The sequence below is a fragment of the Microtus oregoni genome, unplaced genomic scaffold (genome assembly GCF_018167655.1).
Source record: "Microtus oregoni isolate MIOR12 unplaced genomic scaffold, Mior012 000005F_ref0000423, whole genome shotgun sequence".
NCBI lineage: Eukaryota > Metazoa > Chordata > Mammalia > Rodentia > Cricetidae > Microtus > Microtus oregoni.
In genome coordinates, this window is record NW_024543064.1 from 57303409 (window position 1) to 57329433 (window position 26025).

Below are 26025 nucleotides of genomic sequence, written 5' to 3' on the forward strand. Positions count from 1 at the left end.
CCTAGTCTGGCAGGCTCCGGAAAGAGCAATGTTAGCTTCTTACAAATTTCTTGGAACTAAATTTCTGATGTAGTTTTTAGAGACAGAAGGACTGCCATCACAGGCCTTCTTCGGTTGCCCAGAGTTGAGCAGGATTTGCTCAGACTCTCCTTTCTGTATCTTAATAAAATATTGTTCTATATCCTAAACATTCACTCTTCACAACCTCTGATAATATGTAATGCAAATAAATATGAATATCAGAACACAAAAGAGTGTTTATATTTTACTAAAGTAAGTTAGGTGGGATGTTACCTTGCTCATATTTCCAAGATAAAAGAAAAAGACATTTTATTCAGCAAATTATTATATGAATACTTTCTTTCTGTTCAAGTGTCTTTGTTCCTTTGGACTACTGTAACAAACTACCTGAAATTGAGTTATTTATGAGAGCATAAATTTATTATTTCCCATCCTGGAGACTGGGAAATCCCAGATCAAAGAACTGGCAGGTGCAGTATCTGATGAAGGCTCACTGTGTTTCCAACATGATGCCTATTACCGTCTTCTCACATGGCAGAGGTGTGATTATTTTATCTTGATGTGACAGAAGGCAGGAAGACAAAAGGAAGTGAATTTATCCCCTCCAACACTTCTATAAAAATGACGATCTCATCCATAAAGGCAAAATTTCTGTATATGATCTCTTAAAGGCTCTACCTCTTAAAATTTATGTTTTAGAATTAGAGTTCAACCTGAATTTTAGAGATCAGCTTCAGACTAGAGCAGTCTATCAATAAACCACCACATATATATCCTTCTTACAAACAAAGCATATTGATTCCATCTGAGTTCTAAGACTTGTGCCAGGATCAATTAAAAATTTTCAAGTCTAAAGTCCTATTTAAAGACCATCTGAAAAGACACAGAAAGAGACCAGGCATGATTCATATTGAGGAAAATCATCCAAGCTGGTGGTGTGTGGAGCTGAATGAATAATGTGTTTCATGAATGTGATGGTAGGTTAAGCAGATGATATGTTCCCACACCAAAGGGCCAATTAAAAGTCTATGTGTAGGCAACCACACTTACCACTTGTCATTCTCTTTATCCATAGATTTAGCACCAATGAATGCCATTTTAAATAAGTTTACAATTTTGTTTTGAGCCATATTAAAGGTGTTCTTGGCCACATATGGATGCATGTGGCCTTCAGCTTGCACCTGCTTGCCCTCTGTATTAGTAATGAAAGTCCCATCTGAGCTCCTTTAACTCATAAAGAAGCATCCATGGAACATTTTAGTAGAATATGTAGAGTAGAAGTTCACAGCAACTCTGGGCCATGAGCTTTGTTTCATGGGTACCCTGAAAATCATTTCATCCTCAGTCCTCTGGTACTTCTGTCCTGTGATGTCAACGCAAGCATCTGAAGTTTCTGAAATGTCTATGGGGAGTTTTTCCATTGTCTTGAAAGAATCTTGCTTCTTTCTACCCATATTAGCCAGCCCTGATGCTTCCCCTAACATCCCTTGTTAGTATTAACATCTGACTATGCCGAGAATTTTCAGAATCTTGAAGTTTTGCTTTCCTATTTATGATAGGTTACAGCTTTAAAATGTTCCTCTCTTTTCATTTTTTAAATAAGCAGTTGAGAGAGTACATTCAACTTATTCAAAATTTTGGTGATGTGCTTCTCCCATAAAGTATTCTAACCATCCCTTAAACATTCTGTCTCTCACAGAGTACTTGGGCACATAGAAAACAGGACCTTTGTTACATTATAACAAAAGATAATTTTTCCTCTAGTTTCCAATGTCTTGTCTCTCATAGCTAACACCCTTGTCTTTATCATTTATTCACACAATTGTCTTTATCATTTATTCACACGGAAGGTTTTTCCTTGGTTGTCTTTCCTCTTTATATGAACTATATGCAGAATAACAATTTATGACCTCTCCCAAATTTAAAGACTATATTATAGCAGTAACTCACTTCTCAATACCAATATTTGTCTCGTGTCTTTTTGCTACGTTAACATAATACCTATAACTAGCCAGTCAATTCTCAGGTCTAGTATCTGAAAATCTATTATCAAGGTGTTGCAAGCTTCAGTAAAGTCCTAATCTCGCTGCTGTTATGTCTTCACATGACAAAAAGGTGACTGCATCTCTAAACATGGAACACGAGAGAAAGACAAAGCAAAAATTCAAGTCTTTTATGAAGGTGCCATTTCCATGCTTGAGGGACAAACCATTATGACTTCATCATTTTCGAGAGGCACTTGACAGTGTTATTCTGGAGGACACACAAATAGACATCACCAAAAATAATGTTTTCAAATAAGTGAAAAATATATATGTATAACTTCAAAAAGATTTTATACGTTTTTAATCTCTAGAAAAACTTTTGCTGAAATCAATGGATTGAATTTTAGGCCCACTCAAAACTAATTAAGCAAACTGTTGATCACTTATACTCCATTATCTTCAGGGAATTGCAAGTTTGCTAGACATCCAGAAGAGCTATGATGAATGTACCTTTAAAAGGCTAATTAAAGTATAAGAGACACAAAATACCCATCTTATTCTGAAATGAAACATGAATTATTTGAAATATTTATAATTATTTTATTAACTTATCAGATAATCATCATAACTTTATCTCTTACATTGACTCTTGACTTCTTCATTGAGAAGTATATTTTCAATAATTTAATTATTTAACAAAAGTTTCTGTCATTTAACAAACTTCTGTTTCTTATGTGTCAGGTACTATGGTTAGAGTTAGTAATGGAGCATTGAATAAACAGGGCAATATATTCATTAGTTATTACAAAATCTGGAGTCTGGCTAAAGAGATTTATTAAACAAATGATGTGAAAATGAATGTGATGGGTCATGAATGCAATCTCAGTACCCACATGGCTGAGAGAAGAGAGTACTAAAATTTTGAGGCCAGCTGAAACTACAGAGTAAGTGTGACTAAGGCAAACCATTGCTCAAAAGTAGGTTGTTATAAATGCCACAATGAAAAATTCTTGGGTGGCATTAAACTAAATCATACTTCAAAATAAAATTGATTTAAGACCATTTAACTTCAGGAGGTGGTGGCTCATGTCTATAATCTCAATACTCAAGATACTGAGAGACAAGAAGATCACAAGTCCTAAGCAAACCTGGGTTATTTAATGAGACCCTGTCACAAAAGACAAAGAAAGAAATAAACAAGCAGATTGAAGTTCACAGTTTTTGCATCAAAGCTATGATCATGGCTAGTGAAATAGCAATTGATAACGATGCTTTTTGCCAAGCCTGGTGACCTGAGTTTAATACATGTAGTGGAAGGAGAGAACTAGTTCCTGCAACTAGTTGTCCTCTGATATCACATACACTGTGTTATGGATACCTCCTCCTCTCTCCCACCCTACAAAATAAACAAATAAGTAAATATTTAAAAAAAATAGTAAGAATCTGTCATGGATGTTGAGAGAGCTTAGATTTCAATTTTCATAGTCAAATAATTTACCGTATTAGGAGTATGTCAACTAATGGATATTAGACTATGGGGTGAGTATATAATTACACAGGGGTTTATCTAAGGAATACCTAATAGAGATTAAAAAGAATAGTAGTCCTTATAACTACTTGTATGAAGAGTAGAATATAGTCTTGTGAAGAAAAGAAGAAAGGTTGCAAATCATGAGAAGCACAAAGCTAGGTTAAAGCACTGTAAACATAAGATCAGAGCACAAGAGCTATGCACAGATTGATCTACAGAATGACTGGAAGCTAGGCACTGCCAGATAGCATAAGTGTTTTAAAATCCTCACGGTGCTGGCCAGATGGTTTTGCTGTATAATAAGAGTTGTAACTTGTATTTCAGTGGATGGTCTCAGAGGGCAACTTGAAGATGGATTTTCCACTGTGATTCTGAATTCTGTAGAATATAGTCTTATCAGTCACTTAACTTGGTACAGCAGAGACTTCCATTGAAGGGGGCTACAAAACGCTTGCCAGGTCTTTCCTTCCAATGCAGTAGCTACTTACTGCCACCGTGTGGAAATCTTTTAGCTAAAATAAACATTGATACCTAACATGCACTAAAGTAGATACTTTGAAGCCTACAAACGGAGTGTTGATTTTTAAAGCAGTATGAGAAAACACAGACTGTTCTTTAGTAAAGATAATCTCTATCCTGTGTAAACTAATATTTAAATCTGTCATCATATTTGAATCTTACATATAGTCTGCCATTAAATTACTCCAAAATCTGATTCCAGTGACCTGTGTATAAAGCTAAATTTGTTTTGCTATTTATTTTGCTTCTCTTTTTAAATTACTTGGTTCTTTGTATTCTCACTTTCACCTCTCATTCTCGACTGCTTGTGCATTTCAAGAATTGCTTTTTTTGAAAATATGTATCTCTTTTATACTATATCTTTAGCAAAGATGGATTGGCTATAAATTGTGAACAATTTCATAAACTATTAAATAAGGAAGACATATATAATTGAATATAAGCTTCTCTAAGACCAAATGTTGTACTAAAATGGATTGAAATAATGAAGCACAAATGTAAATTTTAAAGTTATAAATCTAAAACCATGTAAGGTTGAATGCCATGAGTTTTTGTGGTCTACTAACTATAAGGATGCTTGCTGTTTTAAGTATTCTTTTCAAAGAAGATGTGCATCTTACATTTAATAATTTCTCTTTGTGAAACATTGAGATTGATGTAATCTCATGCAATATTTTTATCTGCTTACCCTCAATCCTTTTGCTATTACATAATGTCCTAAATTGAGGAGCCCTTTTGATTTGGAGCTCATATTCAGGCAAAAGAAATTATTAAATGAAACATGCAATGAAATAATTTTTTTTCCTTCCACAAGACTCTCAAAACCCCAGGGTAACTGAAGCTAAGAAATGTGATTCAGTTTTCATGCATTCTAGACTTATGATGAGAATGCCTGAACTCTGTTTTATTGGTTTGGTTGATTTGGATCTATACCTGTATCTTGGTGTTTTTAATATGTATGTATGTATATATACATATGTACGTATATAATCTCATCCTTACTTAACAGTGCACCATTTTCAGTAAATCCAATTTTGTTTCTAACTAACAGAGAATTCATCTAACAATGTAATGTGTAGTACACAAAATAAACTTCAAAAATGTCACTTTCTTTCACATAGCTGAGGTACCATTGGGCATATACTGTACATAACTCCATTAATCTTGAAGACACGTGGAAGGTGATTTTACAATAATTCTTCCTTTTACAAAACTTCTCTCCAATTCATCATGAAATTGAAATCCCCTTTGTCTAATAGGCTAAAAATGGTTTCCATTAGCATAATTGTCCAGTATAATTTTGAGTACTCAGAGCTGCAGATATTCACTATCTCACTAATTATCCATCGTAAAGTTATATAGTTGTGTATAGAGTAACCAGTAATACAGTTGCATATAGAGTATCATCTACACATTTGATCATCAGGAGAATTAATCTCTAAAAGTAAAATGTATTTATCAGTTTGATCAGAGAAAGAGGGCAAATGTGTATGTGTGTGCATGGTAAAATTTTATCTCCCAAACTTTTCTAATTACTTTATTCACTTGTAATATTCATCTTCCTCTGACTCAAATTTGCATCCTCAGATATTTGTAGATCATCTATAATATGCCATTCATGGTGAATCAGTAACACTTAATCCTACTCTGAAGGACATAAAAAGGTAACAAAAACATAGATATGAGTCAGAGTTATAGAAATGCGTGCAGTCCTTGAAGTACTAGTAAAGCTTCATGGGAGAAGCCCAGCTCCTCCAAGTCTTGTTTTCTAAGTGTGTGGTGCCTTCAACTGACCTTCACATTTTGGGAAGCAGCCAGGGTCAGCAGCAATAGCCTTTTGGGGGGTGGTTCTCTTTAACTTGTTTCACGAATGACTGGAAGAAAAACTCCCCTGGCTCTGGAGTTTTCTTTAGGTAGTCTATGTCACTTTGGTGGGGGCATGATCACCACAAGTGACAGAACTTCATTTATATTATTTACATACAAATATGCATACACTGATATATTCTAGATCTGTGTATTTTATTTATTTAAGTATTAGAAAAATTTGTTTTTCTATTGCTTTTTCAATCATCCTTAATGTCCTTCATGAATCCTCCATCTCTCTTGGATTGCCTGTTCTCTCCCCTGATAAAAACCTTTCCTCATTTTTTCCATTTTCCCATTCATAGGATCCATGTCTACTATCTGTCTCCTCTTTCCCAGACCACCAACCTACAAGGCTACTTTTGACTTTCCTGGTTCCCGTGATTACTCTAGGTTACATATTTCTAGAGACTGAGAGCTAGAATTTACACGCAAAAGATAAATGCAGCATTTCTCTCACTAGGTCTAGTTTACCTCACTAAGTATGATTCTATTCACATGCAAAAAAGTCTTGAAATTTGAAAAAAAAATTCTACACATTTGCTTTCAAATTTCAAGATTTTATTTTTTGCATCTGAATAGAATTCCATAGTAGATATGTACCATGCTTTCGTTGTCTGTTCATTAACTGAAAGAACTTTTCGGTTGCTTCCATTTCCTAATTGTTTTCATTAGAGTGGAAATGGACATGTCTAAGCAAGTGTCTGTGGAGTATTATGTCTAGGATGTCTAACCCTTTGGACATATGAGAAGGGTTTGTATAGCTGGATTATATCACATAGTTCCCTTTAACACAGAGGATTACAATGAGCAGATTAAAAGTTTAAGCAAAAGTCTCACTTAAGTCTTTTTAAATTGTAAATTCAAGATCAAAATTGTAACTCAGGTATCATGTGGCTTATAGAATTGTGTCTTGAACATAATCACACATAACCAGAGTAATCTATTGATATATCACTTGATCAGTTAACCATTTAAGTATTTTTATGTTTGACACTAAGAATGCTTCAAATAAAAAAACTCAATCAAAATTATTTGGTTTGGTGTTAATAATTTGCAGATTACAAAAGCTTTATGTTGTGACCAAGTTAAATGATCAACCCTAATATATGTGTTTTCTGTTGAAAGTTTTTATGAGTTCTGTTTGACCCTGTTTGGAAAGGCTTCACTAAGTACATGGTGTAGGGGCTGAGAGACAAGTGGAATTAGCACATATCTCAGGACCTATTAGATTAGTCTTTGTTCTCATTCTGGCTCTGGAATATTCTCCAGAATAGCTAACATCACCAAACATGAGTATAAAACTCTGCATGGCTTTCTCATTACCTTCCCCAATTTTGTTGCCTTGTTTAAGTTTCTTTGTCTATAGCATAGGATTCTCCTGCTTTTACTGCTTTGGATAAAAGTAGTATTTGACAATGACATGGGATAATAATGACATAGAGTTCTCAAGGAAAGATAATTTTTACTTAAGAAGTTGTATATGCGTTTATTATGAGTTATTTAAATGAATTTATATATTTGGCCTTTACTATGTTGGTATCCCCAGTTAGCACTTCATTGTATGTATTCTGATTTATTTGAGCAAGACATTCTCAATGCATGAAATTTTTTGACACTTATTTTGTTTGTAAATCGTAAAATAACTCCTTGATTTTAAGTCACTTGTTCTAAACCACATATTTAATCAGAGAAGAAATCTCATTGCATTTTCTATCTTTCTACATATTCTTTGATCACAAAATGTCAGAATATTCTTAAATATAGCAGATAAGACTTTCCATATTATAGGAATTAGCACAGATCTCAGGTAGTAAATCTCAAGGTGTTTGTGGCCCAATTATTATTTAAAAAGCCTCCTGCTTTATTAAACAAGTAATAATTATGGGGAATTATGACAAGGCATGTAGGTTAATTATCTGCATAGATAATTATGACTCATTGTTGCAACAAGGGCTAGAAGCCATAAGGCAAAGGTTGAACATTTTAGTCATGGAGCTCTACAGAACTTCATTGATCTTCATATTAACGAAATGGTATTTTGTTTTTGAGTGTTGCTATGTTGGCAAATGATTTCTCTGGGCTATGTAATTTAGATAACCCCTTTTGATAGGCTCCGTCATTAAAATTTTATGAATTAGAAAATAAAATGTGGCAGAAATTATAGGGTGACTAATTATAACCACATAGCTAAAAATGCATCCCATTTATTTTTACTTCTAGAAAGCAAGAAAATATATATGACTGAGTATATGATTTATGCAAAGCTTAAAGACCATTTCAATTGCATATTATTCTCCTCCAAACACCACTCATATTCTCTCATTTTATTAGTTTTTAAATTAGGATACAGAATAATGAGTTTCATTATATCATTTTTATAAATCTTTTTATTTTATTATTGATCCTCCTTATCTGCTCCCATCCCCTGTCCTTTTTCTCCATCCTCCTAATCTCTTACCTCTTCCTAGTCATACAGCAGCACAGTCTTCTGCTTTTAGGTCATATGTATTCTATTATCCCCTTTCTTTTTTTAAGACAGGATTTGTTCTTTTCAGAGACCCATTTTTAGTTTTATGACATATCCTCTTAAATATAAAGCCATATTATAAAAATTAATATCTTGGATATATATTCTTTTATATATGTGTATGCATATGAAATATATATTTGTATGTATATATAAAAAAATCTAAACAGAATCATCAAATGTCAGGTGAGACAAAGCCCCAAACAGACATCTTTGACCATTAGTGCAAGGAATAGTTTACATCTAAGTGAGCTGTTGACCAAGGGATCTCCATGAAACTTTCCCTCTCCCAACAGCCAGGAGCTTCTTTGGTAGATGGGACTGAATACTGACCTTAGCCCTTTATGCTGGAATTTTGTCTAACTTGTGCTCATACAGGATTTATATATGGTATATCACCTACATATGTGGCTACATATGAAATTACTCTGCTATGTCAGAGTCATCCATTATCTTTGACTCCTATAGTCTTTACAGCTCCTCTTCCACAATGATTCATGAGGCTTAGGGAGAGGGCTATGACAAAGATGTCCCCTATTAGAACTCAAATCATAGTCTCTATTCTTTGTATGTCGATCAGTTGTGGATCTCTGTGTTAATTGCCCATTTGCTACAAAAATAAGATTCTCTGATGAATACTGAAAGATGCATTAATTGATACTTTTAACAAAAAGTCTTTAGGAGTGAGCTCAATACTTGGCAATTTAGCCAGTGATAGTAATAGGCTCTCCTCCAAGCCCTAAGCAGGTTTTTGGCCCCATCAAGACCCACTTCGAGGTATGCATTTTAAGCTAAATACAATCACAAAGTCATTGATTACTCCCATGATATTCATGCCACAATTGTACAAGACAAATGTCTTGCTAGTTAGTCACTATTGGGCCTGCAGAGGTCTCCTCTGATATCACCTGTAGCTCTTTCTAGACCCTGAAAAGCCAACTAATAAGGATGAAGCTTCCAGGTGAGTATACGCCTGATTTCTCGGTGTTCTTTGTTACTAGTGCTCTTGCTCTCGCTCTCTTTCTCTCTCCCTCTCCCTCTCTCTCCCTCTCTCCCCCTCTTTCCTTCTCTCCCCTTTATGCATATGAGTGTCTTCTCACATTTATGTATGTGCAACGCATGTGTACCTGATTTCCCCAAAGACTAGAAAAAGGGGAAAATTTCCCCTGGAGCTGGAGGTACAGATGTCTGTGAGATGCCAGGTGGGTGCTGAGAACTCAACTCAGGCTCTCTGCAAGAGCAGTAAGTGCTCTTAACTGTTGAGCCATCATTTCTGCCCCTCAAATTATTTTTTAAAAGATTTTTTAGCATTATGTGTATATGAGTAGGAGTCTCCGGAGAGCAGCAACAACTGACGACCCAGGTGCTGGACTTACAGTACTTGTATGCTGTCAAATATGGGTGCCGTAAAGCAAACAGTTTTCTTCCACAAGAGTGATATGCCATCTTAACAGCCGATCCTTCTCCCAGCTCCATAAAAAAAAGTTTTCTCTTACACTCTAAAGAATATTTTCAAGATACAGAATTGTATGTTACTACTATTGTCTCCCACATGTTCCTTCTAGGCCCAGGAGAAGTGCGATAGTATTTGAATGCAGGTTTTCTCTATTAACGATGTTGCTTTTCTGAATCTTTTAAATCTTTGATTTCTGTTTCATAAGCACAAATTCTTTGTGGTTATCTTGTTTCCATTTTTTTCTAAATCTAAATTTATGTTTATGTACTTGCTAATCATTGTGAAATTAGTTCATTTTTATTTTGAAAGCTGTTTTTCAAATCCAATATTATTTTATATTTTTTCTTTTTTGGAATCACAATAATATAAATTTAGATCTTTTAATTTTATTTAATTTTTTTCTAAAGTTCTATTTCTTTGCTAAAACTGTTTTCTTTCTTGATATTCACATACAATCCAATTCACAATCATCGCTATTTTTCTTTTTAATTGTTCCAAGGTGTTTCAAATTTTTTTTGTTAGTGTTTTTTTATGTTTCTGAATTAAAACTTGATTTTTTTCTTTTTTATTTTTTTTATTGAAAAAAAAAATTCCGCCACCTCCCAGCCTCCCATTTCCCTCCCCCTCTTACCACTCCTCTCCCCGTCCCTCTCCAGTCTGAAGAGCAGTCAGGGTTCCCTGCCCTGTGGAAAGTCCAAGGTCCTCCCCCCTCCATCCTGGTCTAGGAAGGTGAACATCCAAACTGGCTAGGCTCCCACAAAGCCAGAACATGAAGTAGGATCAAAACCCCATGCCATTGTCCTTGGCTTCTCAGCAGCCCTCATTGTCCCCCATATTCAGAGAGTCCGGTTTTATCCCATGCTTTTTCAGTCACAGTCCAGCTGGCCTTGGTGAGCTCCCAATAGATCAGCCCCACTGTCTTAGTAGGTGGGTGCACCCCTTGTGGTCCTGACTTCTTTGCTCATGTTCTCCTTCCTTCTGCTCCTCATTGGGACATTGGGAGCTCAGTCCAGTGCTCCAGTGTGGGTCTCTGTCTCTATCTCCATCCACCACCAGATGAAGGTTCTATGATGATATGCAAGATATTCATCAGTATGGCTATAGGATAGGGTCATTTCAGGTTCCCTATCCTCAGCTGCCCCAGGAACTAACTGGGGACATCGCCCTGGGCACCTGGGAGCCCCTCCAGGTCCATGTCTCTTGCCAACCCTAAGATGGCTCCCTAATTAAGATATGTGCTTCCCTGCTCCCCTATCCAACCTTCCTTTATCCCAATCATCCCGTTTCCCCAAGTTCACCCCATCCTCCCCTTCTCACTTTTCTCTCCCCATCTCCCCTTAACCCCCTCCCACCCCACCCCCAAGATCCCAATTTTTTGCCCGGCAATCTTGTCTACTTCCCATAACCAGGAGGATAGCTATATGTTTTTCTTTGTGTTTCCCTTCTTATTTAGCTTCTTTAGGATATCAAATTATAGACTCCGTGACCTTTATTTATGGCTAGAAACCAATTTAGAGTGAGTACATTCCATGTTCATCTTTTTGGGTCTGGGTTACCTCACTCAGGATAGTGTTTTCTATTTCCATCCATTTGCATGCAAAATTCAAGAAGTTATTATTTTTTACCGCTGAGTAGTACTCTAATGTGTATATATTCCACACTTTCTTCATCCATTCTTCGATTGAAGGACATCTAGTTTGTTTCCAGGATCTGGCTATTACAAATAATGCTGCTATGAACATAGTTGAACAAAAGCCCTTGTCATATGATCGGGCATCTCTTGGGTATATTCCCAAGAGTGGTATTGCTTTGTCCAGGGGTAGGTTGATCCCTAATTTCCTGAGAAACCGCCACACTGCTTTCCAAAGTGGTTGCACAAGTTTGCATTCCCACCAGTCCCACCAGCAATAATGCAGTAGTATTAAAATGCATGCATGAGGAATAATGTACAACCTTAGAACACATATCAGGTGATTTTTCTTAATAACATCCACATTCTTGCTGTTAAGATTTTACTTGATATGTTTTCTAAGGTTGTACATTATTTCTCATGCATACATTTTAACACTACTGCATTAACATCTTTTTTAGAAATTCCAGCATTTGTAAGATCTTTTCATTGGTATCTAGTGATTATCTGTTGATGTGCAAATTGAGATTTGCAATATTCATTATACACTTAGCAATTTTAATTGAATCCTAAACCTTATAAATATTATAAGACTTTGAGTAACAGTTAAATGCTGTAGATAATATTTATATTTACTATATAAATATATGTTTTATATAAAGAAATGTATTTTTATATATGTTTGTTTAAACTTTCCACCATTGGGGATGCAATATAGCCTCTCCTCTTACCTTGCACTATTGATATACTTTGGAAACTGAGGGTCATTTCTTAGAAAGGCGTCATATCTTAGAAAGGCTAGTGGAAGTACTGATTATGAATCTCAAAGCTATTATCCACATTTGACTATTGATATGATCAGATTCAAGCCACACCATTCTAATTAACTTTGCTCAATTATCAGTTTAGTATGTTAACATGGTGTCTAGCTATTCAGATAAGTTCCTAGTACACCAGAAGGGTACAATCTGAAATTTTAATTGAGCTGTACATATCAACTCAGGATATCATTAACTATCATTAACTCAGTTCTCCAATTTGTATTCCAAAAAGAATTAAATTCATGCACTTGAAGGTATACATTAAAGATTTGCTTCGAGATTTTAATTTTGCTTATTGTCTTAGTTTTGAAATTCTGGTTGAATTTTATGTTCTAATCAGAGGAAGATTATTAAAACAAGCAAATATTTGTTTCTGGGTAAAGAGAAACTGAGTAAGTTAAAAGCAGGAATCAATAGCATAAGGTCAGCATTCTATAGAGGTATCAAAATGGGCCTTTTGAAATTAAAAAAAAAACGAAGTTTCAAGAGAAATCATAATATTATTACTATAAATAAGTTCAGATTTCCAGAAATGAAAGGGTAGCCTTTTATACCAAAGCCTCCTGGAAAAGTTTGTGATGACGAAAAAAATACTTGTAATTTGTGCTTCAAGTAGCCACTTGAACATGGCAATGTGTTTCTAATGTTCCTTTTTGGCTTTAATGAGAGACTGTAAAGATGCTTGCCAAAATAATCAATCCATGTTTATTTCAAATTTCCAACTTTGGGGAAAAGAAATAGACTGTCCTTTTAGCATTGTGATATTGTTATACTTTTGAAACTAAGGGATCATATCTTCAAAATGCCAGGGGAAATACTGATTATGAACTTCAAAGCTCTTACTTACATTCAGCTCCCTTGTAGTGCAGGGCATACACACACCAGGTACAGTTATTGGATGGAGATCATGCTGAGTGGTTAAGTCTCTGCTTGCTGTGTCTAAACCATTTGGCAGACACAACAGTCTTTTTTTCCTTCATAGACCTAAATTTGTCTCATTTGGCAACCAAATAGTAGACCTCCATCAATGCAGAAATCCCTGCATGCTTACTGGCAACTGTTTCATATAAACATGCAAGTCAATTTAGTATTACAAATGTGCACCTCACACTTTCAAATATATTAAAATTATTTTCCCTTCATTCTCTCTGTTTTATCTACTCTCACCTTTCCATCCCTTTTTTTTCCTTCATCTACTTCATAAGACCTGCCTCCTACTATGCCCCTCTGTCTTTATATTTTCCTGGATTCTTTAAAAACTTCAATTTATATACAAAAAATCCTAAAGATCCAGAATTAAGATGCAAAAAAGGAGAGAGAGAGAGAGAGAGAGAGAGAGAGAGGAAGAGAAGATGTAATATTTGTCTTTGCGGGTCTGGATTACCTCACTTAGAGCAATATTTTATGTTTACAAGTGAATAGTATTCCATAGTTTATATGTACCACATTTTCATTATCCATTCATCAAAGGACAGTTGGATTTTTATGTTGGTTGATTTTAGAGTTTTGGTTTGTTTGTTTGTTTGTTCCATTTCCTGTCTGTTGTGAAATAGAACAGCAATCACCATAACTAAGCATGTATCTCTAGACTAGAATATGGAATACTTTGGGTATATGCCAAGAAGTGGTTCAGCAAACTTGGGCTAGACATTGAGACATTTAAAAAATTCAGCTAACATGGGCTAGCCTAACTCAAGTTGGCTAAAGTTAAGCCACAATAACCCCATCTTTCTTTGAACTCTAATTTTCATTCTCTATGCCTAGCCTATTCATTCTGTTTGCTCACTTGATAAACTCTTAGATATCAATTCTGAGCTCCAATGACAGCTTACCTTGCTCTGAAAGCATGATTTTGGTTTCAAAACCTTTTACCCCCTTCTCATCCTACATCAGTGTTGTGACATTTATAGCACACCCTGAAGTTGTACTGCTACTTTTATTAAATGTCAAACTTTGGGGAAGCCATTAGGCTCTCAAAGAATAAAAATTTCTGTATATGATATAGGAATGGTAATAGCATATAATTCATTCAATAATTAAGGTATTTACATTATATTGTGCATCATACATGGAATTATAGTTAGATAATACTCCAAACTGAAGACAGGACTAAGCACAATCAACAGAGTAGAAAGAAAATAAATGAAGCCATAGTTAATGAAAAACAAACCACAACTAAGAACACAAATCAGCAAAACATTATCAAAATGACAATCAGCAAACACCTTTTAATATGAACTTTAAATATCAGTGGCCAAAACTCTCTAATCAAAATACACAAGCTAACTGAATGGACGGAAAAGCAAAATCCACCTGTTTTTGGTCTACAAGCAATTTATTTTAGGTTTAAGATCAGAAGCGCCTTAAAGTAAAAGAATGGTTGAAAGTATTTCAAGAATCAAGCAGACATCACCATCCTTCACAGACTCTGGTGAACATAAGCCAGGGAAATCCAGCTTATTTCAATATATAGATAATCTGGTCAAAAATAGAGATACTTAAGTATAAATGGCACCTTATCTCAAATGAATTCAGCATAAACTGTAGAACATCCCCCTAACAATAAATAGATATACATTCTACTCCGCAGACATGGAAACTTCTCTAAAACACAACACATGCCGAGACACAAAACAGACCTTTTGAGAAGTGCAGAAAAGAAGGGAAATAATCCCATAATCCTATCTGACCATCATGCAATAAAGCCTAAAATCATTAGCAAAGAAAACACTAGCAAGTGTATAAACTCATGGAAATTTAAGAACTCATTACTGAATGGTGAATGGGTAATGAATAAATCAAAAAAGAAATCAGAATACGTCTAGAACTTTAAAAAAGGGAATAAGAACACAGCCAAACATATGGGACACACTAAAAGCAGTTCTATGAAGGAATTTTTTGCTTCAAGTGTGTACATTAAAAAATTAGAAAAAAACACAAATAAATGATATGTTGCATAATTAGATGAAATGCTTATTTTCATTAGCTAAAAATATTTATTTCAATATTAGCCTGTGTACATAATTTATTTTTGGAGGATACTGTACATTTTTTATAACCATTGAGCCCTATCACAGCACATAGTAAACATTTTAAAGAAGAATAAAATGAAAAGCCAATGATGTTCTCAAAATACACAAGAGGGTTATTAATATTGTAGCATTCGGCCAAGAATAAATATAAGCAATGTTTAGTTTACACCCACTTTTGGGTTTAGTGTCCACTTCTATATGCTATATACAGTACCCACATAAACCTGCACTACATATACATGAATATACATGCAAATGGGTCCATGTAGTCTCCAGAAAATCTAAGAGAGTTACTTTCAGACCATCTTAAGTAAATTATGTTTTGAACTTAGGTAATCATAGACAGAAAACTTGCACGATAAATATATAAAACTAATGATTCAATCAAAACATGGAATAATCAGATAGCTGAGAATCAAGCTACCAGAGATATTATCTGCTATACCACATTCAGTGAGACAATGAGAAGATTAAAGTGAGATTCCAGAGACAAGGCAATGAAGATAGCAAGATGAAACCAAGATGAGAGCAAACTGGAAGCAGCATAAATGAGGTTTCACATAATTACACATTGTATTGTCTGACAGGACATGGTATTTAAATGGTGTGAATTACCTTGACTGGCAAGAGATTATTTTGTCTTTCTATCTCATGCAGACCTCTGTGGGGATATGGAACTTTTCATGATTAATTCAACAAAAAGGAAGGCTAAGTAAAGATGAAAGTAAAAACTTGGATGTTGATGATTCTTGGGTTAAATCCAGATATAAACAGACACAGAACTACTATCGTGTAATATAACATTTCTTGATAAACATTACTATCTGGCTCAAGTCCAAATGGGTATAAGAAAAAAAATGTGTTCTTGTCATTAACACTATCAAAATTATATTGAATGAATTATATATAAGTCCAAACTCCTTTGTGCACCTGATATTCAATAAAGAGTCACAGAATAAATACTGGAGTCAAAACATCATTTTAAAGAAGTGCTACTGGTCAAAAGTCTAGATTGTGTAAAAGAATGAAAGCAGACCTTTATTGCTCACCCTGCACAGACTAGACTCCAAATGGATCAAGGATCCCTTCCTAAGATCTGATACCCTGAATCTGATAGAATAGAGAGTAGAGAATTTAGAGTAAATACACAGGTAGGTACTTTCTAAATAGAACTCTAGTGGTATAGGCATTCAGAAAAAAAAAAGCATGACAAATGAAGACACATAAAATAACAAGAGTCCTCTATTGTAAAGGGTATTTCATTCAGTTTAAAAGGAAGCATACACAATGGGGAACATATTTACCAAATATATATCAGACAGAGGGTTGCTAACTAGAGTATACAAATAAATAAAAAACTATACATTATGAAGACAAACAACCTATGTTTTTTTTTTAAAAAATTAGAATGTAACCACAGAACATTCAAAAGATGAAATACAAATAAAAAAAGTAGAATGTAACCAGAGAACTTTCAAAAGATGAAATACAAATGACAGAAACATCTCAAAAATATTCAAAATTCTTAGTCATCAAAAAGTACAAATTAATACATCTTTGATATTTTCTCTTACCCAAGCAGCAGGGAATATGGATATGGATAAGAATAACTAATACTAAAAGCCATTTCAACAAGAGCTATAAAGAAATGTATCATGTGAGCTTTCTAAAATGTACAGATACGAGAAGAGTTTAAATGGAGTTACTGTATAATGGGGGGGAGGGATATCCCAACTAAATACCACATGCTAACAAATAAAATCCCAAGTGAAAGGAATGGATTGTCTCCTTTTGAGTTATTAGTGACAGGGAATCCTGAGACTGCCAAATATTACAGGCTATTGTTATTGCTCTTGGTTTCTTCCCAGTACTTTTTGGTAGAACTATACTGCTGAGAATACTGTAGACGTGAGTCATAAACATGAAGAAATCGGGGAGTACTGATCTGGAAACTTCAATCTCATTGGCTACCTTTAGTAGCACTAAAAGGTTCTATGTACTCTAATAGTGGAGAAAAGAAATCAGCAGTCTCACCTACCTTTGAATAGTTTAAGCTGTAATAATGTCTGGCTTTTTGAAGATTCACTTATTCATGCTGTAGGGCATGAATGCTATGGAGGTAACCAACAACTTCTGATTGGATCCAAGGCCTGCTTCATGAAGTGGAGCTCCCTCACTGTTAGTCTGGAGTCAGTGAGCTCCCACTAGCTCAAATCAGCTATTTCTGCGGGCATCCCTGTCATGGGCTTGACTCCTTTGCTCTTATCAACACTCCTCCCTCTCTCTTTTTTTTTTCTTTTTTTTTTTATTGAGAAAAGGAGAAAAAAAAAACAAGTTTCCACCTCCTCCCAGCCTCCCATTTCCCTCCCCCTCCTTCCACCCTACGCCTCCTCCTCCCACCCTTCTCCCCCTCCCCCCACTCCTTTCCCCCTCCCTCTACAGTCCAAAGAGCAGTCAGGGTTTTCTGCCCTGTGGTAAGACCTAGGACCTCCCCTCTCCGTCCATATCTAGGAAGGTGAACATCCAAACTGGCTAGGCTCCCACAAAGCCAGCACATTACGTAGGATCAAAACCCCGTGCCATTGTCCTTTGCGTCTCATCAGCCCTCATTGTTCACCATGTTCAGAGAGTCCGGTTTTATCCCAGCTTTTTCAGTCACAGTCCAGCTGGCCTTGGTGAGCTCCCAATAGATCAGCTCCACTGTCTCAGTGGGTGGGTGCATCCCTCGTGGTCCCGACTTCTTTGCTCATGTTCTCCCTCCTTCTGCTCCTCATTGGGACCTTGGGAGCTCAGTCCAGTGCTCCAGTGTGGGTCTCTGTCTCTATCTCCATCCATCACCAGATGAAGGTTCTATGATGATATGAAAGATATTCGCCAGTATTGCTCTAGGATAGGGTCATTTCAGGTTCCCTATCCTCAACTGCCCAAGGAACATGGGATGTACTCACTCATAATTGGTTTCTAGCCATAAATAAGGGTCACGGAGTCTACAATAGGTGAATCTAAAGAAGCTAAGTAAGAAGGGGAACCCAAGGAAAAACATACAGTTATCCTCTTGGCTAAGGGAAGTAGACAAAATTGCCGGGGAGAAAATTGGGATCTTGGGAGTGGGGTGGGATGGGGGTAAGGGGAGATGGGGAGAGAAAAGTTAGAAGGGAAGGAGGTCGGGCCTTGGGAAAACAGGAGGATTGGGATAAAGGAAGGTTGGACAGGGGAGCACGGAACCACAATTCTTAGTTAAGGGAGCCACTTTAGTTTGGCAAGAGACCTGACCCTAGAGGGGCTCCCAGGTGCCCAAGCCGACGTCCCCAGTTAGTTCCTCCCTCTCTTTGAGTGGACTCTGGGAGCTCATCCCAGTACTAGCTGCGGAACTCTGCATCTGCTTCCATCAGTTGCTGGATGAAGCTTCCATGATGACAACTAAGGTAGTCATCAATTATTACAGGAAAAGGCCAGTTCAGGCATCCTTCCATTATTGCATAGGTATTTAGCTGGAGTCATCCTTGTGGATTGCTGGGAACTTCCCTAGTGCCAGGTTTCTTGTTAGACCAATAATGGCTCCCTCAATCAAGATCTCTCTTTTTTTGCTCTCCCACTCTCTTTTCTCCATCTCGGCCATCCTTTCCTTCATGTTCTCCCCTTCTCTTCCCTTCTCCCCCCCTCTTCCCCTCCCAATTTTCTCAGGAATTCTTCTCTATAGATTACTTAAAATACTTATATTTTAAATATTTCCATAGTAAGACCTACAAATCAATTAAACTGAGAAAAGCCAACATTCTTTTCAAACCTCACTACTCTTTCTTCCATAACTGTTACTGCCTCGACAAAGAACCATTTTCTGCTGTTGTTTTCTTAAACAGAAAAGTAATGCCATATCTGATTAAAGACACAGAATTATGTCCTTTCTTTTTAAAATATTAAATAATAAAATTCATCATACATATCCTATATATTTATGTTTAATATTTCTATTCATTTTTTACAATGACTGAAATAGAGACTAACCTAAAATAAGTCAGTGTATGATTTATTAGATAAAAGAATATTGAGGAAATGTTGAACACAACTGGCATATAATGATCATCCAGTGATTTTTGGTAAAGATTGAATATAGAAGGAGATTTTGACATGGCTTTTGGAAAATTAGAAAGGATGAGTATTACCCTTGTCCTCATATTCACTGTGTGGTTTTGACAAGTTGACAAGGCCCACAGGGTAAAACCATATCTGATAAAATTGAAATTTCGCCAGGAACCAACCAATCCAAGTGTGAATTTTGCGAACTATGGAAGCAGATCAAAAAGATAGCAACGGATTTTCTGTGTCTGGCTTCTGTGGTGTAGTAATTCATCTGGCTAAATCATGTCCTCTAAAGTAGCAAGACATGATCATGGAGATTCATTCCTTTGGAAATGACTTCTTGACAAGAAGTACAGTCTTGTTTTATTGTCAAATAACTACTTGTATGCTACAAATACCACTGATACTTCCTCAGAAATTTATGCTAAGTGTTCATAGTTCTCTCATTGCAATACAGATGGAAGAAGTGGAAGAGGGAGAGGAAGAAAGTGAAAAATGCGAAATCAGGTGGAAAAAGGACAAAAGAAAGTTTGTTAATTATTGCTATGGGCAACATATTTCCCTCTTTTGTTTACTGGCAAATTAATATTCACTGTGGATTCACTGTGTGTATGAATCTGAATCAAGAATTACAAGGATTCTGGTTAATTAGTCATTCATGGTATTGTACTGAAGTAGTTCATATTGCAGTGGTGGACACACACACCGAATTAAACATATAAATCATACCATCATCCTTTCCAAATTCTCCATATGACTCAATAAAAGAATAAAACTAAAGTGATATTTGATCATCTTTGGCTCTTAACTGTGCATTGCCTGGTACTTATTTATTTCACTATCATCATTGGCATTCATTTCCTTCTCAGTAAGTCCATAGAGTAAGGTCTCACAGACTGTGGGCTTCAGCTTTTCTTAGAGAAATGCTTTAAATGTAAAAGACTACAAAGATCTGAATCCATTTTCTTGACTGTATTGATTTCATATCAGTGTTAAAACAGAGCATGATGGAGATGATGGTAGAGGAAGTTGCTTACTTCATGTCATCCAGAAAGCAGACCAAGCAAGGAGGAAAGGCCAATGCTCCATTATCATATTCATACATGTACCCAGGGTCTTCATTTCCTTGCTTCCTAATGTTTGAATCACTTCCCAACCATGCTACAGTCTGACAAACAGTCATTTCCCATAGCCTTTGCAGGAATTTATGATTTAACCTATAATATAGACTAAATGTATCAATTTCATTTTATCTTCAGTGTCTTTTACTTTCTTGAAATATTCTGCCTTGAATATTTTCTTCAGTGCTCCTCTCCATTTCTCTCTCTCTCTCTCCCTTTCTCTGTCTCTGTCTCTTTCTCCATGTGTTGTCTCTGCACGTGTGTGTGTAAAGATACAATTCCATATGAGATAAATGAATATAAATGTTTAAATATGCAAGTGTAACTTCTTCACTTCTGTGACAGCTAGAGTAGCACATGCATGTTCATGGATATGTATGCCCTGCTCCATAAGCTATCATACACATCAAATGAAATTGTGAAGATTAACATTAAGCACATGCAGAAGCAGAGGCTATCAGCTCAGGTTGTGGTCATTGTAAGAACTGTCAGAGAAAATTGAATGAGGAAAAGTCTGACATACTGGCTTTGAATACAGATTTTTTAAAAAAGACCACATGACAGAGAGTTTGAGGAGAGCCGCTGAAGCTGGAAAAGTTAAAATAAGTTATTCTTCCTGAGGATTCATAGACAGACAGCCGTGGTGACACCCTGATTTTAATGCCATGAAAACTGTATCAAACTTACTGTCTAAAGAATAATATTCATTGTATTGATTTAAATATCTATATTTGTAATAATTAGTTAAAGAAACAAGTAGTTAACTTCAAGAACAAGAAAAATCTATAGTGGTTTCATTAAAATCTCTGAATATCATCATATCTTTCAAAAGACACATAAGGATAATAACCTATAACCCATTGCTTCATTCTGCCTTACAGTATGGTATTTGTTTTTCTTATTTTAAAGTAATATTATTTGAGTCTCTCTTCTTGGCCTCTCTCTCTTTCCCCCTCCCTCCATCCCCTTTCCTCACTACCCTCTCTTTCTCTCCCAAACAATAAGATAATCTTAGTAAAAATTGTATTTTTTTTAATTTCAGGGAGTCTCCCAATAACTTTAGTAACATCTGGCTTGCACTGAGTGCTACTCATTATCTTCATGAGTGAATAAATCGATAACCTTCAAAACCTTCAATTCCATAAGAAGAGATAGAACATCTTCTAGTGATGTGTGGCCATTTGAATGAGAAAACTCCCAAAAGGCTCATATCTTTGCATACTTGGTCCCCAGTTGGTGGAACATTTTGGCAAGTATTTGGAGGTGTGGTCTAGTTGGAGCTATCTTACTAGGAGTGAGACTTGAGATTTTAAAAGATTTCTGTGGTTCCCAGTACATTCTTTCAATGCTGTGTGTTTGTGGATCAAGATGACAGTCTTCTACCAACATGGACTCTAACCCTCTGATATTTTAAGCTCAATTAAAACCATTGTTTACAAGTTGCTTTGATCATGATGCTATATCACAGCAATAGAAAAGTAACTAAGACATAATGTTATAGAAGAACCACCTGATCTGACAGTATTGGAAAATTCTCTTGGGGTAAGTAATTTTAATGGCACTAGGATTTTTTTTTTAATTTATTGATTTTAATTTTTCATATAACAAGATATAATACTCTTTATCCTCCACTAACTCCTATAATAAAGATAGGGCCTTGCTCCTACTTCCCCATCTTCATGCTGTCACAGTTCCCGTGAATTCATATGTACATGAGCATTATTGGTTTCTTTGGGGCCATCGACAATCAGTTTGCACTTAAAATCTCTCCACCTCCTCTTTCATAAAGATGCCTGAGCCCTGAGGGGAGCTTAGATAAACACATCCCACTTAGGGATGAGTACTCTAGAGTATCTCACGCTCTGTACTTTGCGTAGTCATGTGTCTCTAATAATTTACTATTTATTGAAACAAGAAAGTTGTTAGATGAAGGATGAATATTGCACCGAGAGGCAATGATTTAGAGATACATTATTTGTAGCTGATTCTTTGCTATTTTATTTTTTCAGAATAATAGTAATGGGCTTTTAACCTGGACCATGAATGATCTAGTTTTATATTTTTGGACACGTTAGCAGCACCATATATGGTTTTCATCTTATGGAGTGGGTCTTAAATCCAATTAGAGTGGTTGATTATTCCCATAGCATTTCCAACACTATTACATCCATTATCTTGCAAGCAGGACATGATTGTAGCTCACAGGGTTCATAGGTAGAGATATTAATGATGAATTTTCCCCCTGGTCATGTACATACTACTTTCCAGCATCATAAATGTTAGTAATGAAGCTACTAGTTCTGCAAAGTTTTATTTTAGTATGTATGATGATAAATGTAAGTTGTGCCATCATCAATGGGACCTTAATATTGTACAGGGTAGCAAATAATATTGACAATGGCCTGTGATATTTAGGGAGATCTCTGAAACTCTTTGGCCTAAAACTCAATAAAAAAGCAACCTATTTCTGGTACTAGGGATTTTATTTGGTAGAATAATATGTCTGTGTGGGGTATTGTCCCCCACATTATATGGTAAATCCATTTAATTTTTTTATGTATGTATATATATTTAGAAAGCCTCAATATTAGTGGGTTGCCAAACGGTTTTTCAAAAGGCCATTAGTGTTAGTTGTCCCTTATCACAATTGCCCCTTTACTGTGCACTACCATCCCCCTACCCATTAAATGCTGATATTAGTTTCCCCTTTATGCCTTTATAATTTTATATTCTCTTTTTCCATTTTTCACATATCCTCTTCTTTGCTATGGTCCCTTATGAGATAACTAACTTCTGTGGTTATTCTAAATGAAACATGGATATCTAAAACTTAAAAGCTAGCATTGATATGTAAGAAGAAACATTAAAAACTTGCCTTTTGGGCTATGAATTTCTTCATTTATAATGACTATTTCTAGTCATTTTCCTGAAAATTTATGTCTTAACAGCTGAATAATATTGCAGTTTGTAAATGTACTACATTGTCATTATCTATTCTTCACTGTTTCCAATTTCTGGCCATTACAAATAGAGCATCAATGAGCATGCAGGCGTAAGGATCCCTATAGTAACATTCAGAATGTTTTAGGTATATACCCAAGACTACTACTGCCCTGGATCTATTTTTAGCTTTTTGAGATAACTCCACAGTGTTTTAGTGGTGGCCGTATCATTTTCTATTCCAAATAGCAATGATTTACAATTCCACCTGTCTGATGAATATCCTCCCAGAAAATTCTGTCATTTATGTTTTTCATATTGGCCATTCCGACTAGGTTAAGAGGACATCTCAAGTAGTCTTAATTTTCATTTAACTGATAGCTAAATTTGATGAACATTTTAAAGTTTGTCTCAGTCACTTGTGTTTTGTCTTTTGAGAACTCTGTTAGTTCTATATCCCAATTTAATTGGATCATTTGTTCTCTTGATGTTCAGGGTCTTTTCAGTACTTTGTATTTTCTAAATATTAACCCTTCTGCAAATTGTTTAATTGGTAAAGATTTTTCCCATTATGTAGACTGCTAGTTTGTTGGAATCAATGCATTCTTTGCATTGTGGAAGCCTTTCAGCTTCAGGAGTTTCCATTTATTACAGGTTAGTCCTAGTTCTTGTGCTATAAGTGTCTTGCTCAGAAAGATTTTTCCTGCTTCAATGAGATTACTGAATTTCATACGTTACCTTCCATTAGATTCAGATTATCCAGCCTATTCAGCCTTATGATGAGGCCCTTAGCCCATTCAGAGTTAAGTTTTGTGAAGGGTGTTAGATATGGATCTATTTTTATTCTTTCACATAAAGTGTCTAGTTTGACTGGCACCATAGGTTGAAGATTATGTCATTTCTCTGGTGTGTATGTGTTGCTTCTTTTTATCAAAAATCAGGAGTACATAGATGTATTTAATTATGTCCTGATCTTCAGTTCTATTCCATTAATTAATATGTCTATTTTAGTTCAATACTATGCTGTTTTTCTTATTTTACAATAGTTCTAAAATAGAAACTGAAATCTGGGTTGTTTTTATTCTATTGTTTTAACTTTTTAGTTATACTGGTGTGTGTATGTGTGCATGTGTGTGTGTGTGTGTGTGTGTGTGTGTGTGTGTTTCCTTATAATGTTTAAGATTATTTTCTCAACTTCTGTGAAAATTGTTTTGGGACATCAATGGGAATTGAATTGAATTAGTAAATTTTTTTACTTATGAAGGCCATTTTCACAATATTAATCCTACTAATCCATAAGCATGGGTAGTCTTTCCCTCTTCTAGTGTCTTCTTCGGTTTCTTTTTTCAATGCCCTAAAGTTGGTATTATATAAGTCTTTCACTTGATTAGTTAGAGTTATTCTAAGATATTTTGGGGGATATTTGTGAAGGCACTATATTGAATAGATGAGGAGAGAAAGGACCACCTTGCCTTTGTCCTGATATTAGTGGGAATGCTTTGAATTTCTCTTTGTTTATGCTTATTTCAGCTCTGAGCTTGATGTAAGTTGTTTTATTGAAGTAAGTCCTCTTTATACTGTATTTCTAAGGGCATTCATCATTAAGGGATGGAAGGTTTTGTTAAAGAATTTTTCTGTTCTAATGAGATGATCATGTGTGTTTATCTTTTATAGCTTATTCCCTGTATTGTATTTATTTACTTATGTATGCTAAAACAACGCTGCATCTCTGGGATGAAGCCAACTTCATCATAGTGTTTCATTTTTTAGATGAATGTAGTTTATGTTTTGGGATATTTGTATACTGTTAAGATGTATTCCTGTGACTGGTGTAATAAAAACTTGAGAGAGATAGGTGGGATTTTTAGGTAGTGTGAGAATTCTAGGAAGAAGAAGGCAGATAGAGGCACTAGCCAGATTCAGAGGAAGCGGGATTGTGGAAACAAGCTCCCACAATGTCAACTAGGGTTCCTGAAGTGGGAATCTTCAAGGCCAAAAGAAAGTCAGACAAAAGAACTGAGACAGAAGAGAATCAGGAGGTTCATCTGGTCATGCTGAAACAGCCAAAAAGCCAGGAGTTTATTTCAGAATTTTATTATATGCAAAAGCAGAACAAAGCGCAACACAGACAGTCAGTTGGTATCTAACCACAAGACCATTTCTGTCCTTAAGTGAGAAACCTCCTCTCCAACATGTGCTTGCTGCTATCTTGATGTTCTTGAGCTTTGTTGTCAGCAGTACACTGTCTACTAGACAGAGTGTTCTTTTGTCATGGACCAAATCAGAAGTCCCTCACAGTCCTCAAGGTTATTGGAAAAAGCAGAGCAAGCAAGCTTGAACTCAAATGACTTATAAGTCAGAATGGACTCCAGATGGAAACTGAGTCACACATGGGCTCGCACACAGGATTGGCAGTATGGAGAGATGAGATAACAGCCATGGGACAGAATGTACACAATAAAGATATACGTTTAAGCAGGCAAGTCTCCTGAG